General features: G+C 45.5%; 1 protein-coding gene across 1 annotated transcript in view; it reads right to left on the bottom strand.

Annotated features, from left to right (window-relative positions):
* Positions 1 to 25,172, bottom strand: part of NECAB2 (N-terminal EF-hand calcium binding protein 2) — a 73,294-nt gene that overhangs the window by 38,320 nt on the left and 9,802 nt on the right. The window lies entirely within an intron of this gene.

The following is a 25,172-nucleotide window of genomic DNA, read 5'->3' as shown; positions in this document are numbered from 1 at the left end:
TTTCTATCCCACAAGGGCTAAACAATTCTTTATATATAGAACACTTTATTGTAAACCATAAATCAGTGCTTGTTCACCTTCAAACTGTCCTTCCACACACAGGGCAGCAGAAATAAATTCCCAGGAAAGTCACATAAACCAACTTACTGGGAAAGAGAAACTGTAAAGTGAAGTGGATTTTTTTTCAAGAGAGTACTTTGATCTGAATTTACAGTTTGCTTAACTCTGAAAAACACAAAGGTTTTGCTAAGTTTAAGGCAAAAAAAAAAAAATCCACACCCTTTATCTAGTTTATATCTTGTAACTTCTGTCTTTCATTTTACTCTTTTTTGGTTTGTTTTACTCTGGGTTTTTTGATACTTTTTTTTTTTTTTTTTTAGTAATGTGTTCCAGGATGCATTTTTGCTGCAGCCTCTGAAATATCCTTGCTTAAAATCTGTGCCAAAAGTCTGCTCTGACTCCTATTTCAGAGTGCTCCAGAGAGGACAGGTAGACAGATACCAACTACCATGACAGGTCAGATCACTGCAAACCAACATGCACTAAATTTTTGTTGCCATTTAACAGCCTGAAGTAATGAAAAAACAGAATGATGTAAGGATCTAGACGAAGAAGGAGGTGACAGTGAGTTTTATTTAATTTTTATTGTCCGGAGACCTTACGGGACTGCTTGAATAAAAGCATTCTGACCCCACTGAATTTGAATAAAAGTACCAATTTTATTTGCAAGCAGTGCTCAGGACTTTCACCTCCCCCCAACCACCAGCACCAAGTACCAGTCAGCTTAAAGCTGATGGTTATTTAATATAAACTGGAATACTTGTCTGCAAACACACAAAGCAAAAGCCTTTCTGAATAGTGAGATAATCCTTGAGCTGCATATCTATAATTGTGGAACAGCCTGAGAGCCTGGGTTTCTGGAGCCCAGCAGGCAAAGATGCCTTCAGGAAACTTCAGGGTGATAAGAGGAAGCAGAAGAGAGGGGCTTGGATTTTTGAGTTCAGATTAAACTGTTAAAAAACCCTGGGTGAGGAGGACTGACCACAATGGTACCAACACCAGGTCCCCTGGCTGGCAGCTGCTGTGATAAGTAAGAGCTGATGGGACACTGTGGTCCAGCAGGAGCCTTATCAGGACAGTCCCAGCTTTTTCTGACAGCAGAAGTGTCTACACTCAGTAGAGAATGGATAAGACTTCCAAAAAGCAGCTTTGTGCAGAAAGCTGCTGGGTTCAGGAGGTACAAATTCTCCAAGGGACAGGCAAAGCCTCAATTGGTTCAGCTTCATCCACACTCTGCCTTGTAGAGCTGCTCTGGGATCTTTCAGCCCCTGGGAGCTACTTTTGACAGGAACGTAAGGGAAAAATTGAAATTCTTTACCTTATCTTACTAAACCAAATAAAGATTCCATAATTTTTAAGACCTAGAGATCTCAAAGAGATCTAGATCATAAAGATCTTAAAATATAGACATCTAGATCTACACAAAAATTTGTGACTTTTTTATCTGGGCAACCATACTAAAGTCAGGCAACCTATTTCCACTGACTGCCTCCCTCCCCTTTAAAGTCAGCACTTGAAGTTAACAGCCAGCTGCCAGCCAGGACAAGTGCCACTAACTAGAAATTGCCTTCCTTGCACTGATCGGCTGAGAAAAGAGATAATCAGGCCATAGCTATCCTGCCATCGTTTCTTCCTGAGAGTGCAATCTTCATTTTCCCCTAGCTTTTCAAAATAATTCAATCACAGGCAAAGACCAAAGCAAATTACCAGGCCAACAGAGTTATCAAAGTTAGAACTAACTGAAGAGAGAAGGACATAAGAGAGAGCATCAGAAAGCCCCAACTGGGATGTTATTATATCTCCATTTGCTGTCATGAAAATGTGAGGAGTCCAGAAGTGGCTTCTACACCTTCTAACTCACACAATCAAGCTGTTCTCACTCGCTAACACAGCCCAGGGAAAAATCAAACTGAGATCATAAATCGTCCAAAGTATAGGAAATCTGGTGGCTGAGTTTCTGGAAATTCACTCTGTGATACAAATGGCTTAAAGCAGCTACAAAATAAGGTCACTGTTCTGAGCCTGAGTTTGCTAAATCTGTTTTCAATTACATGAGGTTGAGACTGCTCATGTATTTTCCAGGTATATTATGAATATATTTTCTAGCTGTTATTATGACTGTACTTTATTACTTACTTTTATTGCTCTGTGAGCTCTAAAATGCTCTAAGCTCTGCTTACTTGCAAGTGTCCAACAGCTATGGGTAAGTAAATTGGATTTTATTGGGGCCTGTGAATAAAAATGATAACTATTTTTTCTTATTTCTTGAGGGTATTCATGTGCAGATACATGAGCCAGCAAGAACAGGGATTGGCTTCCACCCTGAACCTGTCACCCAGCCCCCTCAGAAGCCAGCAGGAGGGACTTTATTTATTTAATCAAAGGGGAATATGGGCTTGAGCTTTCCATCTTATTGGGAAAAATTACCTGCAACCCCACAGATCTGATCTGTGATGACCCTTTCCACTGGGCAAAGAAGGGGTGTGTCCTCTGCATCAGCCAGCCTGCCCCAAAAATCATCTGCAGCTCCTCACCAGTGACTCAGGCAAAAATCTTATCCACCCACTTCAATTCCAGCCTCACAGTGCTCTGCTGGGGGCAATTGCATTTAGCTGGAAGCAGGGCTGGTGATTCACCCCCAGACCTGGCTGAAGCTGCAGAGCCACGGGGGCTCTGCAGGAGCTGCACAGCCCAAGTTTGGGTGGAAGGCAGCCCTGCAAGTGCCTTTCCTAATGAGATGTAGCACACACCATTACAAGGAAATTACTACAATTACAGTAATTTTCTAGTGAAAGAAATTTACAGAATGGCTCCATAATTTTGAAACTTAACTAATGTCCAGCACAGATGTTTTCCCAAGGGTCAGTACCACAGCAAGTAGATAACCTGAGAGAGATACTGATGTTTCCAGTTTAGGAATAATCTCTGTTTGAAACACTCCTGTGCATTTCTAATGCCAGCTGGGAATGCTGGTGGGTCCTGCTGGGTGATGCTGGCACAGGAATGCAAAGGCTGGCACAGAAGCGGACAGAGTCACAAAGACAGGGATTAAACTTCAGGATCTGGGATTTTGCTCACCCAACTCATTGAAAAACACTTGATAAATGCTTTTCTGTGTGCTGGGCATGATCCCATGAACACAGTTTTGAGGTGGTGTCTTCCATCTTCCGCCAGTGAGCCCAGGACAGCTCCTGGGGCACAGCCCAGAGCACTCCTCATTGCCACAGGCAGCTCTGCCTCCAGCATCACCACCTTCTCTGTGCCATCAGTTCACGAAAACCTCTGGGATTTTTATCTTCCCAGAATGTCTTTCTTTCCTGGGCCTGGATGAGGCCTTAGAGAAACTTTGGGTGCACAAAGCAAATGAAAGAACATCCCTTAAGAAGCTAGCCAATTCCCCTCCCTAGTCATTCACCCCAGGAGTAAAGATTGCCTCTTCTTTGGGAATTCGGCTAACTTTTGTCTTCATCAAAGCACAGATTTCATCAAACACAATATTTAGCCAATTTTACGCTTCTACTTTTTTCTCTGCAGCATAGGATGAAGTTCTGTGGTACAACTGAAACTGGGACATAACCAAAATCTGTGAATGGCACTTGATAGAAGGACTGAGGATCCTTTTTGTGACTGAATTAGCCTTTTGATTTCCATTAAAATAGGGGAAAAGAGACTTTCATTTCAAAATTACCACATCAGTATAAGATATTGAGGCATGACTTAAAGCCTGGTTCTTGTCTAGGGTGATGGTTAATGCTGCATGCACCAAGCAGACAATGGCTGGGAATCTTCCCTCTAGGACCTGGACTGGAGAAAAATGGGATTTCAATTGTAGTCAGAAAACTGCACCTCATTCCCATCAGAAATTGCCTGGGCATTAAGCAGTGTCCATTAGCATGCCAAAATTTTCCCCAAGCTGCTCAGCTTTTATCATGAAATCAAGCCTTTTGTCATCCTAGAGTTAGAAGTAATTTTGAAATTATTTTTAATGGCAGCTATAGATAGTTATCAAATGTAAGCTGATAGGTAGCAAGACAGGCAGCACTGATATAACACATTTTCTCTCACTATCTTTTGTGAAGATTCTACTTTTTTCCCCACATAATTCTCACCCTGCTGTAATGACCTGATTTAAATGTGTGTGTGTGTGGGAGGTGGTGGTTTCTGTGCTCACCCCTTATATTGAATTTGGACTTTTGATCACAGGTATCTAGGAATGCCTTCCACAGAAATTCCTGGTTGTTTATAAATTAAGTGCTGGAATTAGACTTCCCCAGGGTGTAAACAGCCTGGCTAGGTTCAATGTAATTGCTGCTTAATAGGGGTTATACCAAAAGTCACCCAAACAGTTAGAAGAGGATTCAGACAGAAATGCCTGTAGCCCACAGAGCTTTCTCCAGCCACCACTTTCCTCCAGAGAACAGGAGGTAACGTGTTTCAGTTTTCCTCTCACTAGCCAGTTATTAGCTCTCAGTTTAAAAAGAAAATGAATGTCAATAGCTGATTTCAATGCACTTGCCTCACATCTGTGGCAGCACAAGGAAAGCACTGAGTCAGCCCCTCCACGTGCTTCAGCTCTGTAGTGTCTGATGGGAACTGCAGGTGATCTGAGCCCTGGGACCCTGGGTACATGAACATTTTGGTCTGGCTTAGGGCAGAGCAGTGGGGAAACACTCAGGCAAGGAAACCAGAGCTTGCAGTAAGCAACCACCTGGCAAAAAATTCATTTTGAGAGGCAACAGGTGAATTCTCCATGGGTTCCTTGGGCTCCAGCCTGGGCAGCCAAGGGGGGCTGGAGGGGAGGCTGGGGGATGGCTGTGCATCAAGGTAAGCATTGTAACACAAAGCAGACCTCTGGGCTATGGACCAAAAATATACAGTATTAAATAAATAAATAGTGGAGTGTCCTGGTTTTGGTTAGGATAGAATTAATTCTCTTCCTCGAGGCTGGTACAGTGCTGTGCTTTGGATTTAGTATGAGAATAATGCTGATAACACACTGCTGTTCTAGTGGCTGCTGAAGAGATTGGGGACGTACCTTCCCCTCTGCTCCTTCACTCTCCCCCATCAGGGGATCTCTGTTTCCAAGCTGTTGCAGCCATCAGCAGACCCAGCTTAGCTCCAGACACACAGCTGCCACTGCCTCTCAGGTGTTTTTCATCTTAGTTGACCTGAGACTGCCTTTTTATATTGGGTGCTATTAAATGGATGACTGACTCTGAACAACCATAGCTTTTTAGCACCTTTGATTTATGTACTCATTTAAAGTCTCTGCCCTGTGAGCTCCACAAGCACAGGCCAGCACAGCCAAGCAGCAGGTTCCTGTGCAGAGCTTGCAGCCTCCTGACCCAAACAGCCTCCTTATCTCTCCCAAAGGCTATGGATCTCCACATATTCAAACACCTGCCTTGCTCTCTCCATTGCTACTCAGTCTCATCTCCTCTCTGTCATCCTGAACATCTACTTCCTTCTTCATTAAACTGCCTTCAGTATCTCCCCTCCCCACATGTACACTTTCTTTTTTAATTTGAACTCTTAGGTGTAATATGTGACATTGTAGACACAGCTATACAAAATTAGAATTTCTGTTTTAGAGGAGATTGTGCAGAGAGAAGTGGTTGCAACATCATCAACCTTTGATCTATACCACTTGATCCTCACAATTTCTGATTATTGTCCAGGCAGCCTTGTTGCAGACCCCTTCTTCAGTCACCTTCCTGAAACATGTTGCACAGATTGGATATTAGGAAAAAAATTCTTTACTAAAAGGGTGGTTAAGCACTGAAATAGATGGTCCAGGAAAGTGGTGGGATCACCATCTGTGAAGGCATTTAAGACTTGTAGATGTGGCACTTGGGGACACAGTGATAGACTCCAAGGGCACTCTGTGATCTTAGAGGACTTTTCCAACCTTGATCATTCTAGGATTTAAAAAACATCAGCAAACTTTCCTCTACTAAACCCCTGTCAAAGCCCATGAACCACTAGCAGCCTCTCTAAATATTTCATCTAAAGTGAAAATGAAACACAAAGACAGCACAGCTTGTTGTTAATACAGGATCACTCTGTGCTTCAACCATCCCAGAGCAGTAAATCCTGACTTCAAAACTTTTTCCTTGCATTTAAGGCAAAATTCTTGCAGAGAGATCTTGCTAAAAGAGAGCAGAACCTGTCTCCTGCAGTGCCCTAAAAATAACTATTCTGGACAAGAATTACTACAGCCAAGGAAAAATACAATAAAATAAATAGTAGGAACAAAACTGATATTTGGATACTTATAGTAAATTATTAAATAGCATAGCTGCTAATTTCTTATGCAAAAAATAGATAATTTTATGCATTAGCAAACTGCAGTGTGATACATAATTCCCTGCAAGGTTAAGCATTTCTTTGTGTGCAGAATAGAGGTGGCCTGGGAATCACAGAGAGAAATTTAAATCTGCTCCTGAGCCCTGCCACATCAAAGCAGAGCAGTGGGTTTATTTGGGAGACTCCTTTGCAATTCCCCACTCACACATCAAAAGCTATGCATGGTTTCAAGCTGTTGCAAGGCTCTCATTCCTGCCATGCCATGGTGATCCTCCAGGAGCTTCCCACTGGGGGAGATTTCTGCTGAGAGGCAGAAGTCTTGGGGTGATGGGCAGAGATGTAAAACCACTGAAGCACTTGGTGTGCTTCCCTTCAGGAATAATATGGGATCTGAGGGAGCTCATGCCTTTCTGAACTCCAAGTGATCTTCACCATGTCTGAAGAAAAAAGCCTCTGAGAAGCCAGTCTGGGTGACATCTTCCAGAGCCCCCTCTGCCCAGGCTGGCTGAGGATGGCTCACACACACACACCAGTGCCTGGCCTTCAGCAGCGAGGAGGGAAACCTGAGTTTCTCTGTAGGGACAAGTTGAAATATCACTTCTGAAGCTTATCAGGTCACTTCCCATCCCTGGAAGTGCTCAGTGCAAGGCTGGATGGGGCTTTGAGTAGCCTGGTACAGTGGAAGGTGTCCCTGCTCATGCCAGAGGATTGGAACTAGATTTAAGGTACCTGCCAACCCAAACCATTCTATGATTCTATGGTTTACTTTATTTCCATCTTCAGATGGGCAGCAAAAGCTTCATTTTGCTGCAAATCAGTCCCTGAAGCTACAGTTCCCTCCTGCACCCAGACAGACCAGGAGAGTGCAACAGAAACTCCCAGGAAATTGCTGGAACAGCCTCAGCAGGGGCACAGCTGCTCTGGTGCTGCAGCAGAGGTTGGATGTTCTGTGTATCCCACTGAGTTTAAGGAGCAGCTCAGTGCTTAGACAGCAGCAAACCCAGCCCATGGGGCTCACACAGCTCTCCTGGAAGAGCAGCAGTGGATGCATGTCCATGAAAAACAGGAAAGAGAGAAAGAACATCTTAGATAGCAGGTGCTTCATCTTAAGAGGTGGGGGGACACCATTCCTTACTGACAGTAACCTCATGTATTCTTAGAACACACTGGAGCCTATACAGGGCCCTCACACTGTCCCCTGCCAAATTAATGTCCCCACTTCTGACTGAGGACAGCTCAGACCCCAGATTTAGAAAGGCAGTGTATGTAGTTCTGTGTCGTGCCCAAGTGGGAATGGGCTGGCTGAAACATTTGTGAGCTACCAGCTCCAGGGAGACTGCCAGCTCCAGAGTTTTCAAACTTTATCATTAAAATTTGTCAGAAACATTAAAAGAAAAAGTAAACCTGGGATGATTGATCAGGAAGTTTCAATCAAGCAGAAGTCAACACTCCTGACTCCAGTGCACCCCAGCTCTGCAACAGCCTATTAAATCCAGATTTCTTGGAAAGTTCTAAAACAGGCACCAAACAGCCCAAATTCCCCTCTGCTCCTCATTAACCAGCCTTCCTGCTTGCTTTTTTAACGTGCAGATAGATGAATATTTCAGAGGGCCAAGGCAGGGTTTGTACTATTTTCAGCTCATTATACCCAGCACTCAGCTTCAAAATGAGGAAGAGACAAGTGTTTGAGCAAAAGAGAAAAAACTTACGAAAATGCCTCTCAAAAGTTTGGTCCTGGTGTGGCCAGGGCATGGCAGGGAGAGAACCTCCCCAGGCTGAGGCTGTTCTTGGCTGGGCTTGCAGCACCACACTGGATCTGGGCACAGACTGGTGATGCTGCCAGAGGCTGCTCCTGGGGATCACTGCCACCAGCTCCCTGGGAGCTGTTCCTGGGGATCACTGACACCAGCCCCCTGGGAGATGTTCCTGGGGATCACTGCCACCAGCTCCCTGTGAGCTATTCCTGGGGATCACTGCCACCAGCTCCCTGGGAGCTGTTCCTGGGGATCACTGCCACCAGCTCCCTGTGAGCTATTCCTGGGGATCACTGCCACCAGCTCCCTGGGAGATGTTCCTGGGGATCACTGCCACCAGCTCCCTGTGAGCTGTTCCTGGGGATCACTGCCACCAGCTCCCTGTGAGCTGTTCCTGGGGATCACTGCCACCAGCCCCCTGGGAGCTGTTCCTGGGGATCACTGCCACCAGCTCCCTGTGAGCTGTTCCTGGGGATCACTGCCACCAGCTCCCCTGGGAGCTGTTCCTGGGGATCACTGCCACCAGCTCCCCTGGGAGCTGTTCCTGGGGATCACTGCCACCAGCTCCCTGCGAGCTGTTCCTGGGGATCACTGCTGCCACACCACAACAGCAGCCTCTCCCAGGGAGAGCCTGGACAGGAGCCATGGGGAGCATTTCAACTGCTGCCCTAGCCAGGGAAACATTGTTCATCTAAGGGAATTGCTGCAGGTAAAACAATAACACCTGGTTTGATTTTCTGATCTCTGACAGCAGAAGTTGCATTTCAACCCAACTGAAGGATTTAGTACAACAGCCAAAAGCAGTGCCCAGGGTGCAATGACTGTGATGGGTCCTGTGTGATGGTGGAGCATCAGGAATGCGCCGTGGGCAAGTGTGAAAACTCAACCTGGGTTCTGTTACTGCAACAGATTACTGTGGTTTTATTTCCCCCTCGTAAAATAAGCACTATTCTGTGCTTAGTAAAGCCCTTGCAGTGATGAGAAGCTCTCAGTGCTCTCCCACTAACACCCACCAGAGGAAGGCAGTGGCAGTGGGGCTGTTTCCATGTGGTGGCCACTGGAGCTGTTGACTGTTGACAAATTAGTAGCAAATTGCTGCAGATTAGAGAGCTACAAACTCATCGCTTTCTGCAGTCCCATGAAACAATATCCAGATTGCATTGGCAGCATCAACAGTTTCCCATTCAGCTAACAAGCTGTGCAGAGATGAAGACAGCAAATTAAACTAACTCGAAAAGCAGATTCCTCATTTGCATTCTCAGAAGGCAGAAGAAGTTTCCCTACTGCTTTATCATCTGCAGCATACAGGACATACAGCTCCCTGTGCCAGGGCTCAATAGGTGCTTGAATATCAAATGCAGAACCTGCACAATTAATTAATTGTTTCCTCATGTTAATTCCTGAACTGTGAAGTCCAGGTGGAAGCCTACAACACTGATCTCCTGCAATGTTTAATTTATTGAAATTCAATGGTCTCAAAATCCCTGTTAAAAAAAGTTCCAGACTCTAAACAAAACAGCTGCTCATGTTTGATAGTTCCTCTCTGAGAAACCCCTTTGCCAAAAGCTAATATTTTTTTTTTTTTTGGGGTAGTCTCTGCTGCAGTATAAATAAGAGGTAGAGTGGTCCCTCCCCACAGAATGCCCTTGCAGGTCTCCAGCATGGTCTATCCTGGCTCCCCATGGCTGCATGGGCAGAGCAGCCAAACCAAACCTCACTCAATCCACCACAGTTGCTCTTATTTTTATGCTTCCACTTAATAAGCTTCAGCATTTCCCGTTTATTTGCACAGTGAAAATGTAAGCCCTATGCTCTGTGTCTCCAGCTATTTGTCCAGGGCAGGATGGGTGTCTCAGCCCTGTCAGAGATGTTTAATATCTCTAAGGCAAACAATGCAGGTCTCTTCCACACTCTTTCATCCAGCAAAGCATCCGAGCAGCACAGAACAGAGCAGTCCTGCAGGGAAGGCACATCTGCTTTGAAAAGACTGAAAAGAAAAAACAAAACCTAAATACGTTTTTCTGCTCCAGCAAATTCAACTAGCACCTCTTTAATCACAGATTTCTACTTTTAACAAAGCTGCAGCATGAACATCTTCTCTGTTTATTTTTTTGTAGTTTGTTTGTTTCAAAAGTAGGTTATTAAGCCCCCAGAACTCTTATCCAGCTTTTCAGTTAAGGGTGGAGAAAGATAAGGTATTTTGCTCTTTTCTGCAATGACCCATGTAGTAGAGACTAAAGTACAAATGAAAAAAAACAAATGAAACAAATGCTGAAAACGAGAAGAACAAGAATCACTGCAGCAGGAGCTTTCACAAGTAGGTCAGGGCTGGCACTGCTGAGCAGAGCATCCCCACAGCGCTCTGTGCTCTGCCCAGAGCCAGCTGCAAAAGCAGGCAAACCCCCTGGCACCAGCACAAAAGGCAGAGGGAAACTGGTGTGCCAACTCAAGATTCCTGTCGTGAAGCACCCCTGGCCCCTGCCCACCTCAGCATCTCCAGTTTCTTCTGGCTCAGCATCCCAGCCACTGACCCGGGGACTCTGATTAACCCAGCCTGCTTTAATTTGGCTAAAGCCAAGATGAGGGGAAAAAAGGGTATCTGAAGGACAAAGTCATTGGAAAAATGCCTACAAGTTTGTTTGGTGGGGTTTTTTTTGTTGTTGTTTTTTTTATTTTTTTCCTAGGGAAAAATGGGGTCATCTGGCTTCTCTTCTTAAAGAAAACTTTCAAAGGAACATTTGAAAATCCCAGACCTAAAGTATTTCAAGTTTTCTTTCAGTTTAACCCTTATATCTTCCCCTGAACACTGACGACAGCCTCTCAATTTTTAGTTTACTTTTCCACAGCAAACCTGAACAAGTCAGTGAGCTCCTAAATAGGAAAGGAAGAGAAAAAACTCTCTGCTGCAGTTTTTCATTGAAAACTGAGAACCACAAATGCTCAGACCACTGGGGTGACCTGTTCATTGGACTATTTCCTAATACAGTACTGGGGAAGGATCTCCCTCCTCACTCACCCAGCCCTGCTGCAGCTCATCAAAATGCTTCTTTGGGAGTCTGTGTTTCAGAGATGTCTTTGTGAATTTTTAATGCCGTGTGCTACTTAGTGTTTGCTGAATTCACAATTTTTCCACACCATCTCAGCAGCATCTGCTGCAGCCATGCGACCTGGAGCAGCACACAGCCTTTGCCAGCACGGCTGAGAGCCTGGGATCAGACAGACCCCACAGACAGGCCCATGGGCAGTGCAGGGAGATGCTTCCAGACCCTGCTGCAGAACCTTGTGATGCAGAACTTCCCCAAGGCACCATTCAGGTTTAAGCTGGATTGGAGTGGTGCCCCCATGGGAACCCAGAGCAGCACTGCTCACACTGGCATGCTGAAACCCAGCAGAACAGTCCCTCTGCAGCCTCTGCACAGGGAGCTCTGCTCTCACCTCTTCTCTTTAAGGTCTTACAAAGCCCAAAGGTGAGGTCTGGGGAGCAGAGGGGGGATGCACTGAACTCTGGTATGAGAAACCAGCTGGGAAAGCAACGCATTGTGCAGAAGGAGGAGAAAAAGGGGAAGGTGGCCCATGAAAGCCAGGACACACAAGCTGTCTAACATAAGGGTGAAGCATGACCTTTCTGCTTGTGGCAGAACCGAATTTCCACAGGAGAGCAGTGGCACTCAGGGCCTCCAGCCCTTAGGGTGATGCTTAACAGTTTCCAAGATAAACTCAGATGAGCTCTCTTCTGCTTCCCCAGGCTCTGGTAAGAGAATCACTGGAATCCTTTCATAGTTTTTTATAAAAAGAAACAACACCAAAAACCCTCCCACCAGAACCCAACAGCATCTAGATTCACAGAAGTGCCATGCCAGGAAATGCCATACAAGATGCTCATAGGAAATCCAAACTGCTAACACTTTTATTTTTTTTTTTCTCTCCCCAGAGCTGAGGAGCCCTAAGCTGGGAGCACAGCCCTGCTCTATTCTGCTCAGGAGTACAGAGGTACTACAGCAGGAGTAAGGATAACCCAGCAACCAAGAAAGAAAACTCAGGAGCCACTCTGCACATGGACACCTCACTGAGGATTGCCTGGCTTGGCAATAGAAACACTTGAGGGAACTCTGTTCTTCTTTGATACACTGAGCATTATGAGCTTTAGGTAATGGGATGGCAAATGGTAGGTTTAGCCCTTGATGATATGTCCTGTGATGTTTGATCAAACCCTCCTCGTGTGGAGGAGGTGATTTATTAGCAGAGATTGGGCCCATTTGAAGAAGGAAGCATCCTGGTACAGGAGAAGGCTCATCTGAGAGCTTCATCAAAGCAGCAGTTTACAGAGAGGTTTTCTGTCTCCCAGCACTACCAGCTCACATGTCAGTGCCAAACCTGCCATGAAAAAGCTTTCCAGAAAACAGATAAGCATCATCACAGCCTTGGAGGAGCACAGCTCTCTGCAAGCTCTCCTTTGCCTGCAGGAAACCCACTAAAATTTCCTGCCTTCCCAAACGATTAGCACGGGCTGGATTTCTAGGCTGGTTCAATGCACAAAGCCATGGGTGAATTCAGCAGGATGGGACCTGTTTGCCTCTTTGTACTCATGTGAGCCTGAAACTTTTCTGTTTCATTTGCATACAAAAAGAGGAGGACATAATAAGCTCAGAGATAGGAAACAAAACAGCCCTTGGAAAACCAGTGGGGTTGGTGAGGGCCAGGGTCAGGCCATGCCATGGTGCCTGGTCAGAGGGCATATCTGACTGAGGACATGGTGACTTTTGGTGTGGGACTTTTTGCTGTTTCCTTCTCTGTCCACCCTAATTAGAGAGAAGCTAATTCCAAACCTTGCCTGTCTCTCTCATGGTGCACACTGATGTGCTTTTGCAGAGAGAAGGAAGATCCCAATGGGCTCAGTGGTTTACTCCCTGTCCAAATCCCAAACCTGTCTGTGCTACAGAACAATGTGGCTCCTGATGCAAGCTCAGCCTTTGTGAATCTGCACCCAGTGCTGCTGCAATAGCTGTGCAGTGAGAAACGTTTAATCCTCATTCTTGTTTTATAAAAGGATCAAAATGCTCAGCATGCTGACAATTCAAAGGTTTAGCAGTCCAGCACAGAAATACATACTGCAGGCTTAAAACTTGAATACTAAAATTCTGGAAGACAGACAGTAAAAAGAAAAAAAAAAAACACCCTACTTATGCTGTACTGCAATGGCCCTGCTTCTCTGTACTGCTTTATGAATATAAGAAGACTGCTTTGTTTTACAGTGGCTTGGTTATCCAGTCACTTGCTGGATGAATACACTTTTTCAGGTCAGTGTGGGGGTCTCAGAAAAAGCACAGGGTAAGGAAGCAAGTGGCCTCAGTGATCCAGAGTTTAAAGCTCTTGATACTGAAAAAATCGTGGATCTGTTTGCTCTGCTAAATCTTTCCTTCAGCTGCAGCCAGCCCCAGCCAGGTTTTGCTGTTAGCAGCCTGAGCCTTCAGCCAGGGAATTCTGTGTCTGAAGAGGGCTCACCCTGCCTGGTGCCTTGGTCTGCCAACAGACCACCTCCTCTACCCAAATCTACCCTCAACCTCCCACCCATCTTCCTTTGCCCACTTGCCCCCTTATTAGCCCCCTAGAGGGAGGGGAAATGGGAAATGGGAAATGGGAAATGGGAAATGGGAAATGGGAAATGGGAAATGGGAAAAGTACCAGGTGCCCTTCCTCATTTGGGTATCAGAAATCCACCTTTTTAGGAAACATCTACAGAAATTGTCATTGCAGGCAATCAGGCAGCCCCAGCCCCACGTGAAGGACACGGCCAGGCAGCGGGCACAGCCAGATGGCATTTGCTGAGCAGCAGTCACCCTCTCCCTGGCTGCTGACCTTTGAAATGTCAGACACCTCATTTAGAAAGCAACAATTGGGCTTGAAAAGTTTTTAAGGCTCTGTGTCCTGCTCCAGCCCATTTTGCAGACAGTGCTCTGCGAGAACGTCTCCCACTGCTTGGTTTTTACTTTCCCCTTCATCTCCCTGGGATTTCAGCATTTAGCACCTTGTTCTCTCATGCTGCTCTTGTTATAGGAGGATTTCATATTCCTGGCTATGGACAGCCCCACTTTTATAACTTCTTTTCAGTTAATTTTCCCTCCAGTTAAATGCTAGAAAACCATTTTCCCCTCTTATTCATAGCTTAGGAAAATCCTTTGCAAGATCTAAACTCTGCTGTTTTCCTACAACTAGATTACATGATGCAGGAGAGAGGAAACAAGTTTAGTTCCTTTCTTTGAAAAATATAAATATTTTATCTTGTTTTTACAGTCTTATGCAAGTACTTCCATTTATAGCACACACTTTTTTCCCCCACTGTTTGACACATAGCAAGTGTATTAATTGATAACGTGATCACTCCAGCTACAAAAGGATATCAAGACAATTCTGCACATGGCTGTTTTTGCATACAGCCAAAGCCTGAGCTTCAAAAAGCCCAGGGACAGTCATGCATTCCCCCTTCCCTACCTCTGGCCTCCAGTTGGAAACGCAGACAGGCAAGCTGTGCCTTCCTACCACTCAGCTTTCCAGGCAGAAGTATTTCAAATTAATTCATGGTCTCTTCAGGCTCCTCCATCCCTCCTTTCCTCTTGTCCCACCCCATGGGGATGTCACAGGGGTTAATGAGTGGTGCACATTTGCTCTCTGCAGATGGTGCTGGTGCCAAGGAAGGTGGCAGTGTGGTGGCACAGCAGCTCTGCAGCTGCTCCTGCCTGCCAGGGTGCAGATTGCCCCATTTACTATTATTATTATTATTATTATTATTATTATTATTATTATTATTCTACACTGCAGAGCTTATTAATGTGAATACACTGGTAAAGATTTTGATAAATCTTGAACATTTTGCCAGTATTAATTCAATCTCTTTTAGAAGGTGGGGAGGGATGTATAAAGGAATAAAGAAAGCAATTGATGGTACTACAAAGGCGAGGAAGGAAAAGCAGCCTTGCTTAACAAAGTGGAGCATGTTCAAAAGCCAGCAAACCAGCCAGCTGGAAAAATAACATCTCCACAATGAACAGAAAATCCTTTGGAAAGGAAAATAGGCCTCGGTGCACTAATTTTTATTAGCAGACCAGGCCCAAGCCTGTGCTTTGGTGCTGGCACAGCAGAGCTGCACCGTGTGCTCAAGCAGAGCCAAATCACCATGGGCTCCTGGAGTCAGCACTGAGGCTAAAGGAAAAGAGCTCCCACTGCATGTGCAAAGCACCAGAAGCACCCAAAAACCACACTCAGCGAAGCCTTGAAGTCTTGCTGCTCTTAGGGCCTGAGCTCAGTAACAAGGGGCTGAAGGCACCCACGTCTGCCCCTCAGTACCAGCACCCAGTTAAGGCACAGGCCTGGCAGCAGGAACCGATCTTGGATCCAAACCCCAAGCCCAGGCTGAGGCGATTCTTGAAGCCAAGCCCAGCTGCAGCAGCCCTCTAAATTCTGCTGAGGGCCAGCAGCAGCGTGGCCAGGGCATCTCCCTTTGCAGCTGACGCTCAGCTCTGCTGTGGCACCTGGCCAACACCGACAGCTCTCACCTCTGCACTGGGGCTGCAGCAGGGTCACAGAAAGAAAGTTACACTCAAAAAATTATTCAAAATTGTTTCCACCTCTAAAACTTTCTTAAAGCAGTGCAGACCTTTGCCAGAGCAGCTCACCACCTTCCCTTGGTGCAGCCAGCCAGCCCTGAAACCAGAGACACTCAGGCTCCTGCTCCTCAGCCCATGAACATCCATTTTCACTCTTTGTTCACACGTCCTCTCATGTAAAAAGATGAGCTGTTCCTGCCCCTCAGATTATCCTTGCTGGGAGTTACAGATGTGGATGTATCGTTGTTTCAGCTTGAAATATGCCTTTCCCCATTGCAAATCAGTAAGATACACCCTTCTCTCACACGTATGTTATCTGGTATTTTAAATGAATTAGAAAGATAAGAGGAAGAAAAAGATACCCGTGATTTATAGCTGTTCCTGGCCAATTGCCTGAACACAGGCTGCCAGAACATATTTTCTTACAATTGTCAGGCAAAAATTGCTAGCACATTATGAGGATAACTTGCAGCAGTGTATTTGTTCTGGATTCAATTTTTGCCTTATTTAATTTTAATAGCTATAATAAAAAAATCTTCAATAAATACAGCTGATCTGCAGAAGATACCTAATTAAAAAGGATGCCAGAGCCCAATGCTCTGTCCCTTGTTCCCACAGCAACAAGAGCAGAGGAGAGCATGGAAGCAAAGAGGCAAAAGGAGTGCTCTTCCTCCACTAAAGATCTGCTCCACTTCCCCTGAGGGAACTTCCCAGGGATTAAAGGCAAACATGGGCTAGCCCTGCTTCCGAGAAGGAGAAGAAGCTCTTAGTGGGATTTAGGTGGTGTAGCAAGAGAAATAATGTGAGCTGAAGGTCACAGAAGAAGCCTGTGGTGGTGGCAAAGGCATTTTAAGGAGTCCCCACACTCATCACCTCCACCTGGGTGTGCATTGTCATTCTGCACCCTGTCACTCCTCAGCGCACACTGGGAGCACACAAACCAGCCACAGCCAAAGCCTCCAGGGAAAACAGGGTAAAACATCCAGGCTGGAGCACCTCTGCACCACAGGCAGCATTGTGCACCAGCCCTCCTAAGGGAGATTCATTGAACATGAATTGAACCTTTGCATGAAGTCATCTCACAGCCCCGCCATGCCTTTGAATGCAGCTTGGGAAATGTGGCACTGACACTCCCACCAAGGGAGCAGGACAAAACCAGGCCTTTTTTAATCTCAGTTATAGCAGATATTTAACCTGCCAGGATACCATATCCAGTCAAACTGCAAAAATCCTTTCCAAACACTTTAAAATTGTGTATCTGTAAAAAAAAACTCAAAAAAGCCCCACCAAACCAAAACCTGAAAATGGCTTAAACGACCCAAGAAAACAAAACCAACAACATTAGAAGAAGAAAAATTTATTTGCTTTATCTACTTTTAAAAGTTTTCCTTTGAAAAGCAAGATGAGATATTAATGAGACAGATCAAAAATTGTTAAATCCTCAATGTCCATCACTTCCCTGACTTGCCACTATAGCCAGAGCCTTCCCTTTCCCTTGTGCAGCCAGAGATGTCAGGGCAGATTCCCATCGACAAGGAAAATATTTGAATATAATGTTTCAACTGAAATTGTTATCAGGATACCTACAGCCCTGTCTCTCCAGGTCAACAATCCTCATGCTACAGAATAAACCAGGGCAAGAACCACCACTTTTAAGGCACTATCAATAAAGCTTACATTTTTGGGGTTGGGTTTACAAGTAGGTAATAGCTCCATAAGTGTTTTATCATGCCCTTTGCTGGCTGTCCTTGTGTCATGTACACACATTTGCTCTGCAGCCCCCAATTAAATCTCTCAACTTTGGCTCTGGAAAGAAACATCTTTTAAAATCCTCTCAGCTAACTGAGCTTTTTCCAAGTCTCCTCGGTAAAACACAATCCTTTATTCCCCCTCTCCACAACTTGCAACATGGTCATTAAATCTTTTACAATAATATATCCCCTTTACTCCTGTCCAGCTGAAGCCTCTAATGAGGCTTGCAGAAGCAAAACCCACATCTCCCAATCCACAAAGAGAAGAAGAAAATAAACTCCATCTTCTTTGGGTTGCATTGTGTGTCAGACCTTACTCAGCGCGCTTCAAAGCCGAAGGAGCCTTTGGAAACGCTGCCCTCGGATCAAATGCTCAGCCCCAAATTGGCAGCTAAAGCATAACCCCTGCTCCACATCCCCTCCCTGCAGCTCTGGGGGACACTCACAGCTGCTGTTTGTCTCCAGCCCCCTGTGCTAAGGGAATGGAGAGGAGGAGCTGAGAGGGAGGGTGGACAGAGCAGAGAAAAAGCATCACCTGTGAAAATGCACAGGCTCTGTCCCACACAGACCCCACCCCAGAGGCAGAACACAGCTACCCTGCCCCACTGCCCTGCTTGGTGGAACCCAAACACGGGCATCTCTGCCCTGCCAGAGCAGCACTTGCTGAGCACAGGGAGCAGCAGCTCCTGAGGGTAGGAGGTTTGATGGACGGCAGGAAGAGGCTCAGGGCAGGCAGGTTTGGACCTCTGACAGGGACAAACACAGCAAGATGGCTCAGCTGATGGATCAGACTGGAAATCCATGCGTGGGGCAGACTGGTGGGTGGCTTCCAATGCAAAAGCCCTGATCTAGTCTGCTCCTGCACATCTGAGCACGGTGTGGTCCAGCAGAGAGCACAGGTCAGCAGTGGCCCAGGGGCTGGTACTTCTGCCCAGACAGTGCTCAAGGAAAATGACCCTTCAGGCCAGCAGCATCATCTGAGTTCTAACGGGCTGAGATGTAGCCTAATATGAAAGTGCAAAAGCCTGTGTGTTTGGGTGTCTGACTCTGAGTTCAAATCTATTTATTGCAGATGCAGAAATGTCAGAAGCCCTGAAGGTTACAGCAGTTAATGGCTTTTACCATGGGTTTTGCTCAGCAGCTGAATTTTTGAGAAAGAGTGGAAAGAAAGGCTCAGCAGCCATGAGAAGGGATGGTGCTGGGCACAAAAGGCAGCCAGGAGCTGCCAGCACAGCCCTGGAGTGCAGCAACATGTGGTTGAATATATTTTACAAGCACAAGGCAACAAGCACCACAGGCAGCAAGCACACCTGAAAGAGGCCAAATAGAAGGTAAAGCTGTTTTTCTAAGTTTTTCTTTAAGTCAGGTTTGATATTCTAGCTGCAGCTTTTACAGCAAAAGGGCAAGGACACAGGAGATGGCCACCTGCACTGCAAAGTACCTTGAATAGTGAGGAAAGGGCACTCTGCACAATATCAGTCAGGATCCTGGGCTATCAGAGATCAGCTGAAGTGTCAGCAGCCAGCTGCACTCTGTTTAAACAGAGGAACATTCCCAGCTCGTTATAACCCTGCCAATCCCATTCCCTGCTCCTGGTGGTCACCAACAGTGCCTCCATTGCCCACTGCCCAGGAAGGATCCCAGCACTTTCTAGTTTGGTTGCCTGTTCTCTCAGCAGGAAAAGGCTTCAGGAACAGGACAACAGAAATAGCAATTTTGGACAGTAATGGGCCATAAATTGATGCTGTGCAGAAATAGGTGGAATATGGGCATTTCTGTTGTGGAAATTAGAATTTTTGTGCTGTCACATCTTTGACTTAAGTTCTTGGGGGTTTCTGGGCTGAATCCAAACCTTGCCCAGCTCAAACCTTCTCTGGCTTAAGCCTGGCACTAAGCAAACCACATGTGGGCCCTGATTAAAGCCAGGCTGCTGCAAAACTCAGCCTGTAGCACATGAGGGTGCAATTGTTAACAAAGTCATAACCCAGTGCACCCAATTCAAGGTCTGCTCTGCAGAATTAAGGTAATCTAGAAAAAAACCCCAACCCCTTCATTCTAACATGAATTTGCTAACAAGCAACAGGAAGTGACTTTAGAAGAAAAACAGATCCTAAAAAACTCCCAGCTCTTCATTTCTGCTGCACACAGCATGCAGCAGATACCCTCACATCTTTGAAGAATGAAAAAGGCAGCCCTGAAAGGGCAAGAGCAGCTGGGTAGGGCCCTTTCAAGCCAGTCAATGATGAAAAGCAAATCACAGAATCTTTTCCTAGGTTCATAGTGATAAAGGGTGAATAGAAAGGGTGCATAGAACTACTGAACACATCTAATGACAGCCTGTAGATCATGGCCAGCAGCCACCTTTCACAATAACTACATTATCTCAAAATTCATCATCTGGTGGATAGGTTTGTTTATTATTTTGGGAACAGCACGTGCCAATTTAAGCAGATGTCCTCCCTTCCAAATCATGTGCTGTGAACTTTGCAAGGACTTGGAAGTGTAACTGAGAGACCTTGGTAATGATACAGGAGTTCAAACAACTGAAAACAAATTCAAACTTTCTTCTTGTAAATAAAGGTCACTGCACAGTCTTACAAGGCCTTTTTGATTGTCACATGTAATCTAGACTATCTAAATGCAAATATTTTCTTATTTGCTGAAAAGACAAAGATAAATACATTTAGACTGGTCATCTCATCATGGAAGACCTATCAGATTAATCCATAGTTACAAAGCCTGATTCATCACTGAATTTTTCTACTTATATGTGGGTGGCTGCTAATACTGGTTTTGTTATGCAAGAATTATAAATATTCTCACTGAGAAGTAATGACTTAATTTAGATGCACCGGCAGGATACGAACAGCTCAAGGTTTTCCCAGTACGAGGAGCAGGAGCCATGCAGAAGGTAATTACCTGGGTCTAGAAATAAGTGGTTTTGAAGAGTGATAACCCATTAAGGCAGGAACTGCAAAACACCCAAGAGCTCACAGTTAAAGCACAATTCACCACAGGGCTTGTGACTGTGGAAGGAAGGGTTATGTGTGCCACAAGAACCTTATTAAGGTGTCCAGGGTCTTCTTATTCTGATATTATTTATATATATCTGGAGTTATCAGTGCCCTAACTTGGCATCTTTTTAAGATCCAATAAAAGCACCCAAAGTTACAATGCCTGAATTTTTCCTCCTTGATGCCTTGAAAGCCGTGTTATTGAAGTCCAGGTTGCTTACAACCATTCAAGTCCTGTGCAAGTGTATCTTCTAAAAGGGCCTCAAATTCATGGGGAAATGGGGGAAGATAAGTATTTCAAGTCTTAAAATCAACTTGTGGACAGTTACCAAGATAAAAATGGGGTCTTTGGAACATCTGCTCACCAGTGATAATTTTCTCCATCCATCTTCTGTGAATTTCTCTGTGACCCCTCACTGCCAGAACTGAAGAGGCATTTTCACTCCATTTTGCCCCAGTTTCTGTACTAATAACTCAAGATCAGCAAGGGGCACCCTCAGAGTGAAAGGAAGAAAAGGAAGCATTTACACAGTAACCCATGTCTGCTTGCATTTGTGAATTTGAGCTCTAGACACATCCACAGACAAACACTCATTTATTTCTACTTTCGGTTCACTACAGGGGATCAAAATAATTTCTCCAAGTGGGGTCTGGAAAAGGTAGGCGAGACTATGAGAGCCATTACCACTAAACATCCTGCAAATTCCCCAGATCTGTAAAATCCTCAGAGGAAACAGTCCCTGCCTCCAAACACGACACTGAGGACAGACACAGAGCATTTGTGAAGGGCTGGAAATTGCTGGTAGCTTCACCTCTGTGTTCCTCTGGAGACCCACTACACCAGGATTCATTCAGCCTTCTCCCTTTGCTGAAGGCCCTGGACTCCCCCTGCTCTCCATCACCATCCCTTCATCAAGAAATACAACCAATGGGAGAAACCTCACTCTGTTCCTTTGTGTACTGGTGATTCGTACTCAGGTGACACTTAGGACATGCCTTCTTGAACATTATTAAGAACTTGAGTTCTTCATAATGTTCAAGAAGAGATGCGCCTGAAGCTTTTCATTTGCTTGGGTTTTTTTCCAGCTTTTGGAGTCTGTGAGGTCCCCATACCAGGGGGTCAGCAGTGGCATCATGGCCACAAAGCCACCAGGCAGAGCAGCAATGCCAGTTTGTGTGTGAGCAGCAGAGCTCCCTCTCCTCACAAGGACACAAGCCCACTCACAGCTGACCAGACTCCTTGGCCAATTTGTTGTGCACAGCTATTTATGTTCCCTTCTTGCCAGGAGTTTTCTATGTGCCCCCGTGGTTTGTAGTGTAATTTGCTATGAGACTTGTAACACTGAGATGTGCAGACCTTTCCTTACACAGAATAGCAGCATAAATCTCATTTAATGAGCTCTTAAGTGACTAACAGAAATCTGTGAGCAGCTATTTAAAGGACAAGCCCTACTGGGATAGGAATGGGCACAATGCCATTGCCCTCATGACTCTTAACCAAAAAGCCCTTTCCAAACACCAATTCCTGCTCCATTCATGCTTCCTTTTTTCCCCTTTATTAGCTCTGCTACGTCCTCTGCAGGCCTTCAGCTGATCATTCAGATCAACTGAAAACTGGAACCTCCTCTCAGCATTTGTACTCTGGATTTCTTCACCCTTCATTGTATTTAATTTCTGATAACAGAAGCTATTCAGGACAGCATGTGCTGAATGGCTTCATTTCCATCCTTCTCTAGATAGACTTTGAAGGGAGAACCTGAACAGTCTGGCCTCGGTCTTGGTACAGAAATCACAAGGACAGCAGCAATAGGAAGATGCCAGGTTGTCTGAACCACTGTACTAACTCATTGCTGGTCACTATCAGGTGAAATACTGCACCACTGCCAGCTCCTCCTGCCATTTTCTGTAGGTGTTTTATAACCATATGCCAAGGTTTTGGCATATTTCCTTTTGCATCTCTCCTCTTCCAGGGCAGAGGTCCAGGGGAAGCCACCTAAAGCCCATTGCCTGGGAAGTCAGACCCATGGGTGGGTCAGACTGATAGCCATTTCCATGAGCAGGGTCTAATAATTGCAGCAAAACCCACCAAACTAAAGCACAGATGAAAGCCGGCTGCACTTTGCATTTAGTTACGCTCAAGGCATGGGGGCTGGGTAGTTGCAGTGAGTTGAAGATTTCCAGATAAAACAGCTTTTGGGAAGATGCTTATCTATAATGAATTGTTAGCAGTTAGGCTGTTCTGACAAAATAAAACTCTTTTAATCTTTCAAAGAGAATCCTGGGCTATTTAATTGATTAGCAGCTTTCTAATGAGAGGATTAAGTACACAGTAGATAAGTGAGATGATTGACAACTCTACTGCACCAGCCTAAAACAAGATGCCTCCGTTTTCCCAGCACATCCCAATTAAATGATTAAGTATTGTTTACTGGGACTGGGAGGATTACAAGACAGTAGGTGGATTTATTAGCAGAGAAAGGAAAAACACTCCTACACAAAGGAAAAAGATTATTTTGAATGACTAACAGCCATGCCCCTGCAAAGCATGACTGAATCTAGCAGAGTTATTCACTCTCAGGATACACTCCGGCTCTTCTCCCTTTTTCAGACCATTTGTCAGTTTATCCAGTTATCTCCAATGTGCTCAGCATTTCCAGGTGTCTTATGCAGATAATTTTCTGAGTTTATCATGTAGGTAGTTACAAAACTACTTGATATTATCACTGGGGAAAAGGTTGGGAACTTAGCTCACATTATAGACAGAATCTCACTTCTCTGGAGCAGGAGAGCAAGATGTATTTTAACAAGCAGGGGCTGCTTCATTAGCAGCCTTTTAGTACATGTAGGCACTGAATCAAATCACCTAAACACAAGTACCTGAACATGGCAGGAGCAATAACGTGGTTTAGCATCTTGCAGCATGAACATCCAATTTTACATGAATTAAGGATTTATGTGAGAAGGTTTGGAAGAAAGGGGAAGGAGGGAGATGCTCTTAAATTCAAGCTACCAGGCTCCATAGTTACCATGTCTGAACCAACCACTCTGCTTTAACACAATATTTTTACCAGGCTGGCATGGAAAAAAATCGAGATGCTAAAAAGATTTCCAAATTTATGACCTCTTGACTGCACATGAAATGAGACTACTCCTAAATCTTACAATCCCTTCCTTTGCCTTTTAGGTAAGCCTCTAAAACCATCTGATCTCTGCATGGAAAAATTTAAATGAGACGTTGTAGTTAAACCAGATGTTGAGAGCTGAAGTTTGGTTCAGGTTTTTCCCCACCGTATTTCTGTAGGGTTCCTACCCAGGTCTGTGAGAGTGGCTTTAGCACAGCTGAGGAAAGCAAGGGCTGCCAGTGCTGGGGAAAGCTGCCAGCACTCCCTGCCGTGGCAGCTCTCTCCCCAGTATGCCACCATCACACAGCCCTGGATAATGATCCATCTCAGCTGCTTAATTAGAAGAGCCAAGTCCCTGCCAGACAGGAACCTCTGCAGGTGTGGAGACCACAGAAGCATGTTAACAGAGTAAAATATTTTGGCAATCTGTGGACTTGTGTTTTTAACACTCTGTCCAGGGCTCAGGGCCCCATCCTGGGGTTCTGACAAAAATGAAAAGTGTGAGATTTTCATTTTTCCTCAGAGGGCTGTGTACAGCACCTGCTGTGAGACATAAAAGCAGCAGGCTGATGCTTCCACTGTTCCTTGGAGCTGTAACAGGTAAAGTCATGAATAGGCTGAATTTCAACAAATCAATAAATTAAGTTAAATAAGAATGCCACAGAAAAAATAGTGAAAAAGAGATCCCCAGGGATACGAAATACAAAGATATTACCTCTGGCTCTGGAAACCTCTGAGCCCTAGTTTTCGGAGAGGCTTTACCAATAGAAATATTCTTGCACATCTCCTGCAGCAGCTGCTGTGAGCTGCAGGAGGCTGGAGAGGGGCTGTGGGGAGCTGTGATCCCAAAAGACTGCAGAGGAACACACTGAGCTAATTATAATGAGTGGCAAACTCTGTCATCCAGAGTTCATCAAATATAAATGGCTGGTGAAACTGGCCATTGTGGCTAGCAAGTGCTGTGTCAAGAAAAAAGCAGCATCTAAATAAATGTAAGGAGAACCCCTGGAGGATGCACAGTCCTCCAGAGGAGAGCCCCAGGACCACAGATGCTGTTCCAGGGGACTGCAGAGCAGGGATGCCCGGGCTGACACGTGCTCCAAAGTGCCACCTCGCAGGAACCAGCCTGGGGGAAGAGGTGCCACTTAACTCCAGGCTGCTTTGTGCCAGCCTGTCCCCCTGGTCCCAGAAAAAGAGAATGGAGCATTAGAGCCATGGAGAGCACCCGCTGTGCTGCCCAGACACTGTAGCTGTAGGTCCCTTGCACTGCAAGCAACAAGAGTGGAAGCAGAGGTGGAGAAAGCTCCTTCATCAAAGAGCACCTGGCCTTCCTGAAGAGATCCAGCCATTCTCCCTGCAGTGCCCATTGAGGGGCAGGAGAGGCAGGACAAATCACCTTCTCTGCCTGTGCTCAGTGGTGTTGGTCTCCTCACCCCCTGCAAGGGCAGCCCTCACCCTTGGCAGTTCAAATACCTGCCCAGCACCATCTCTGCAGTCAGTCAGTCTGGTACCAAGAGCATAAACTCATTTTTTCCTCTCCACTCTCCTTGCATCACACAACTGC

The sequence above is a fragment of the Taeniopygia guttata genome, chromosome 11 (assembly GCF_048771995.1).
Source record: "Taeniopygia guttata chromosome 11, bTaeGut7.mat, whole genome shotgun sequence".
In the NCBI taxonomy this organism is placed as follows: Eukaryota; Metazoa; Chordata; class Aves; order Passeriformes; family Estrildidae; genus Taeniopygia; species Taeniopygia guttata.
Note: the sequence above shows the minus strand (reverse complement) of the source record. Positions and strands in the feature narration are given on the sequence as shown.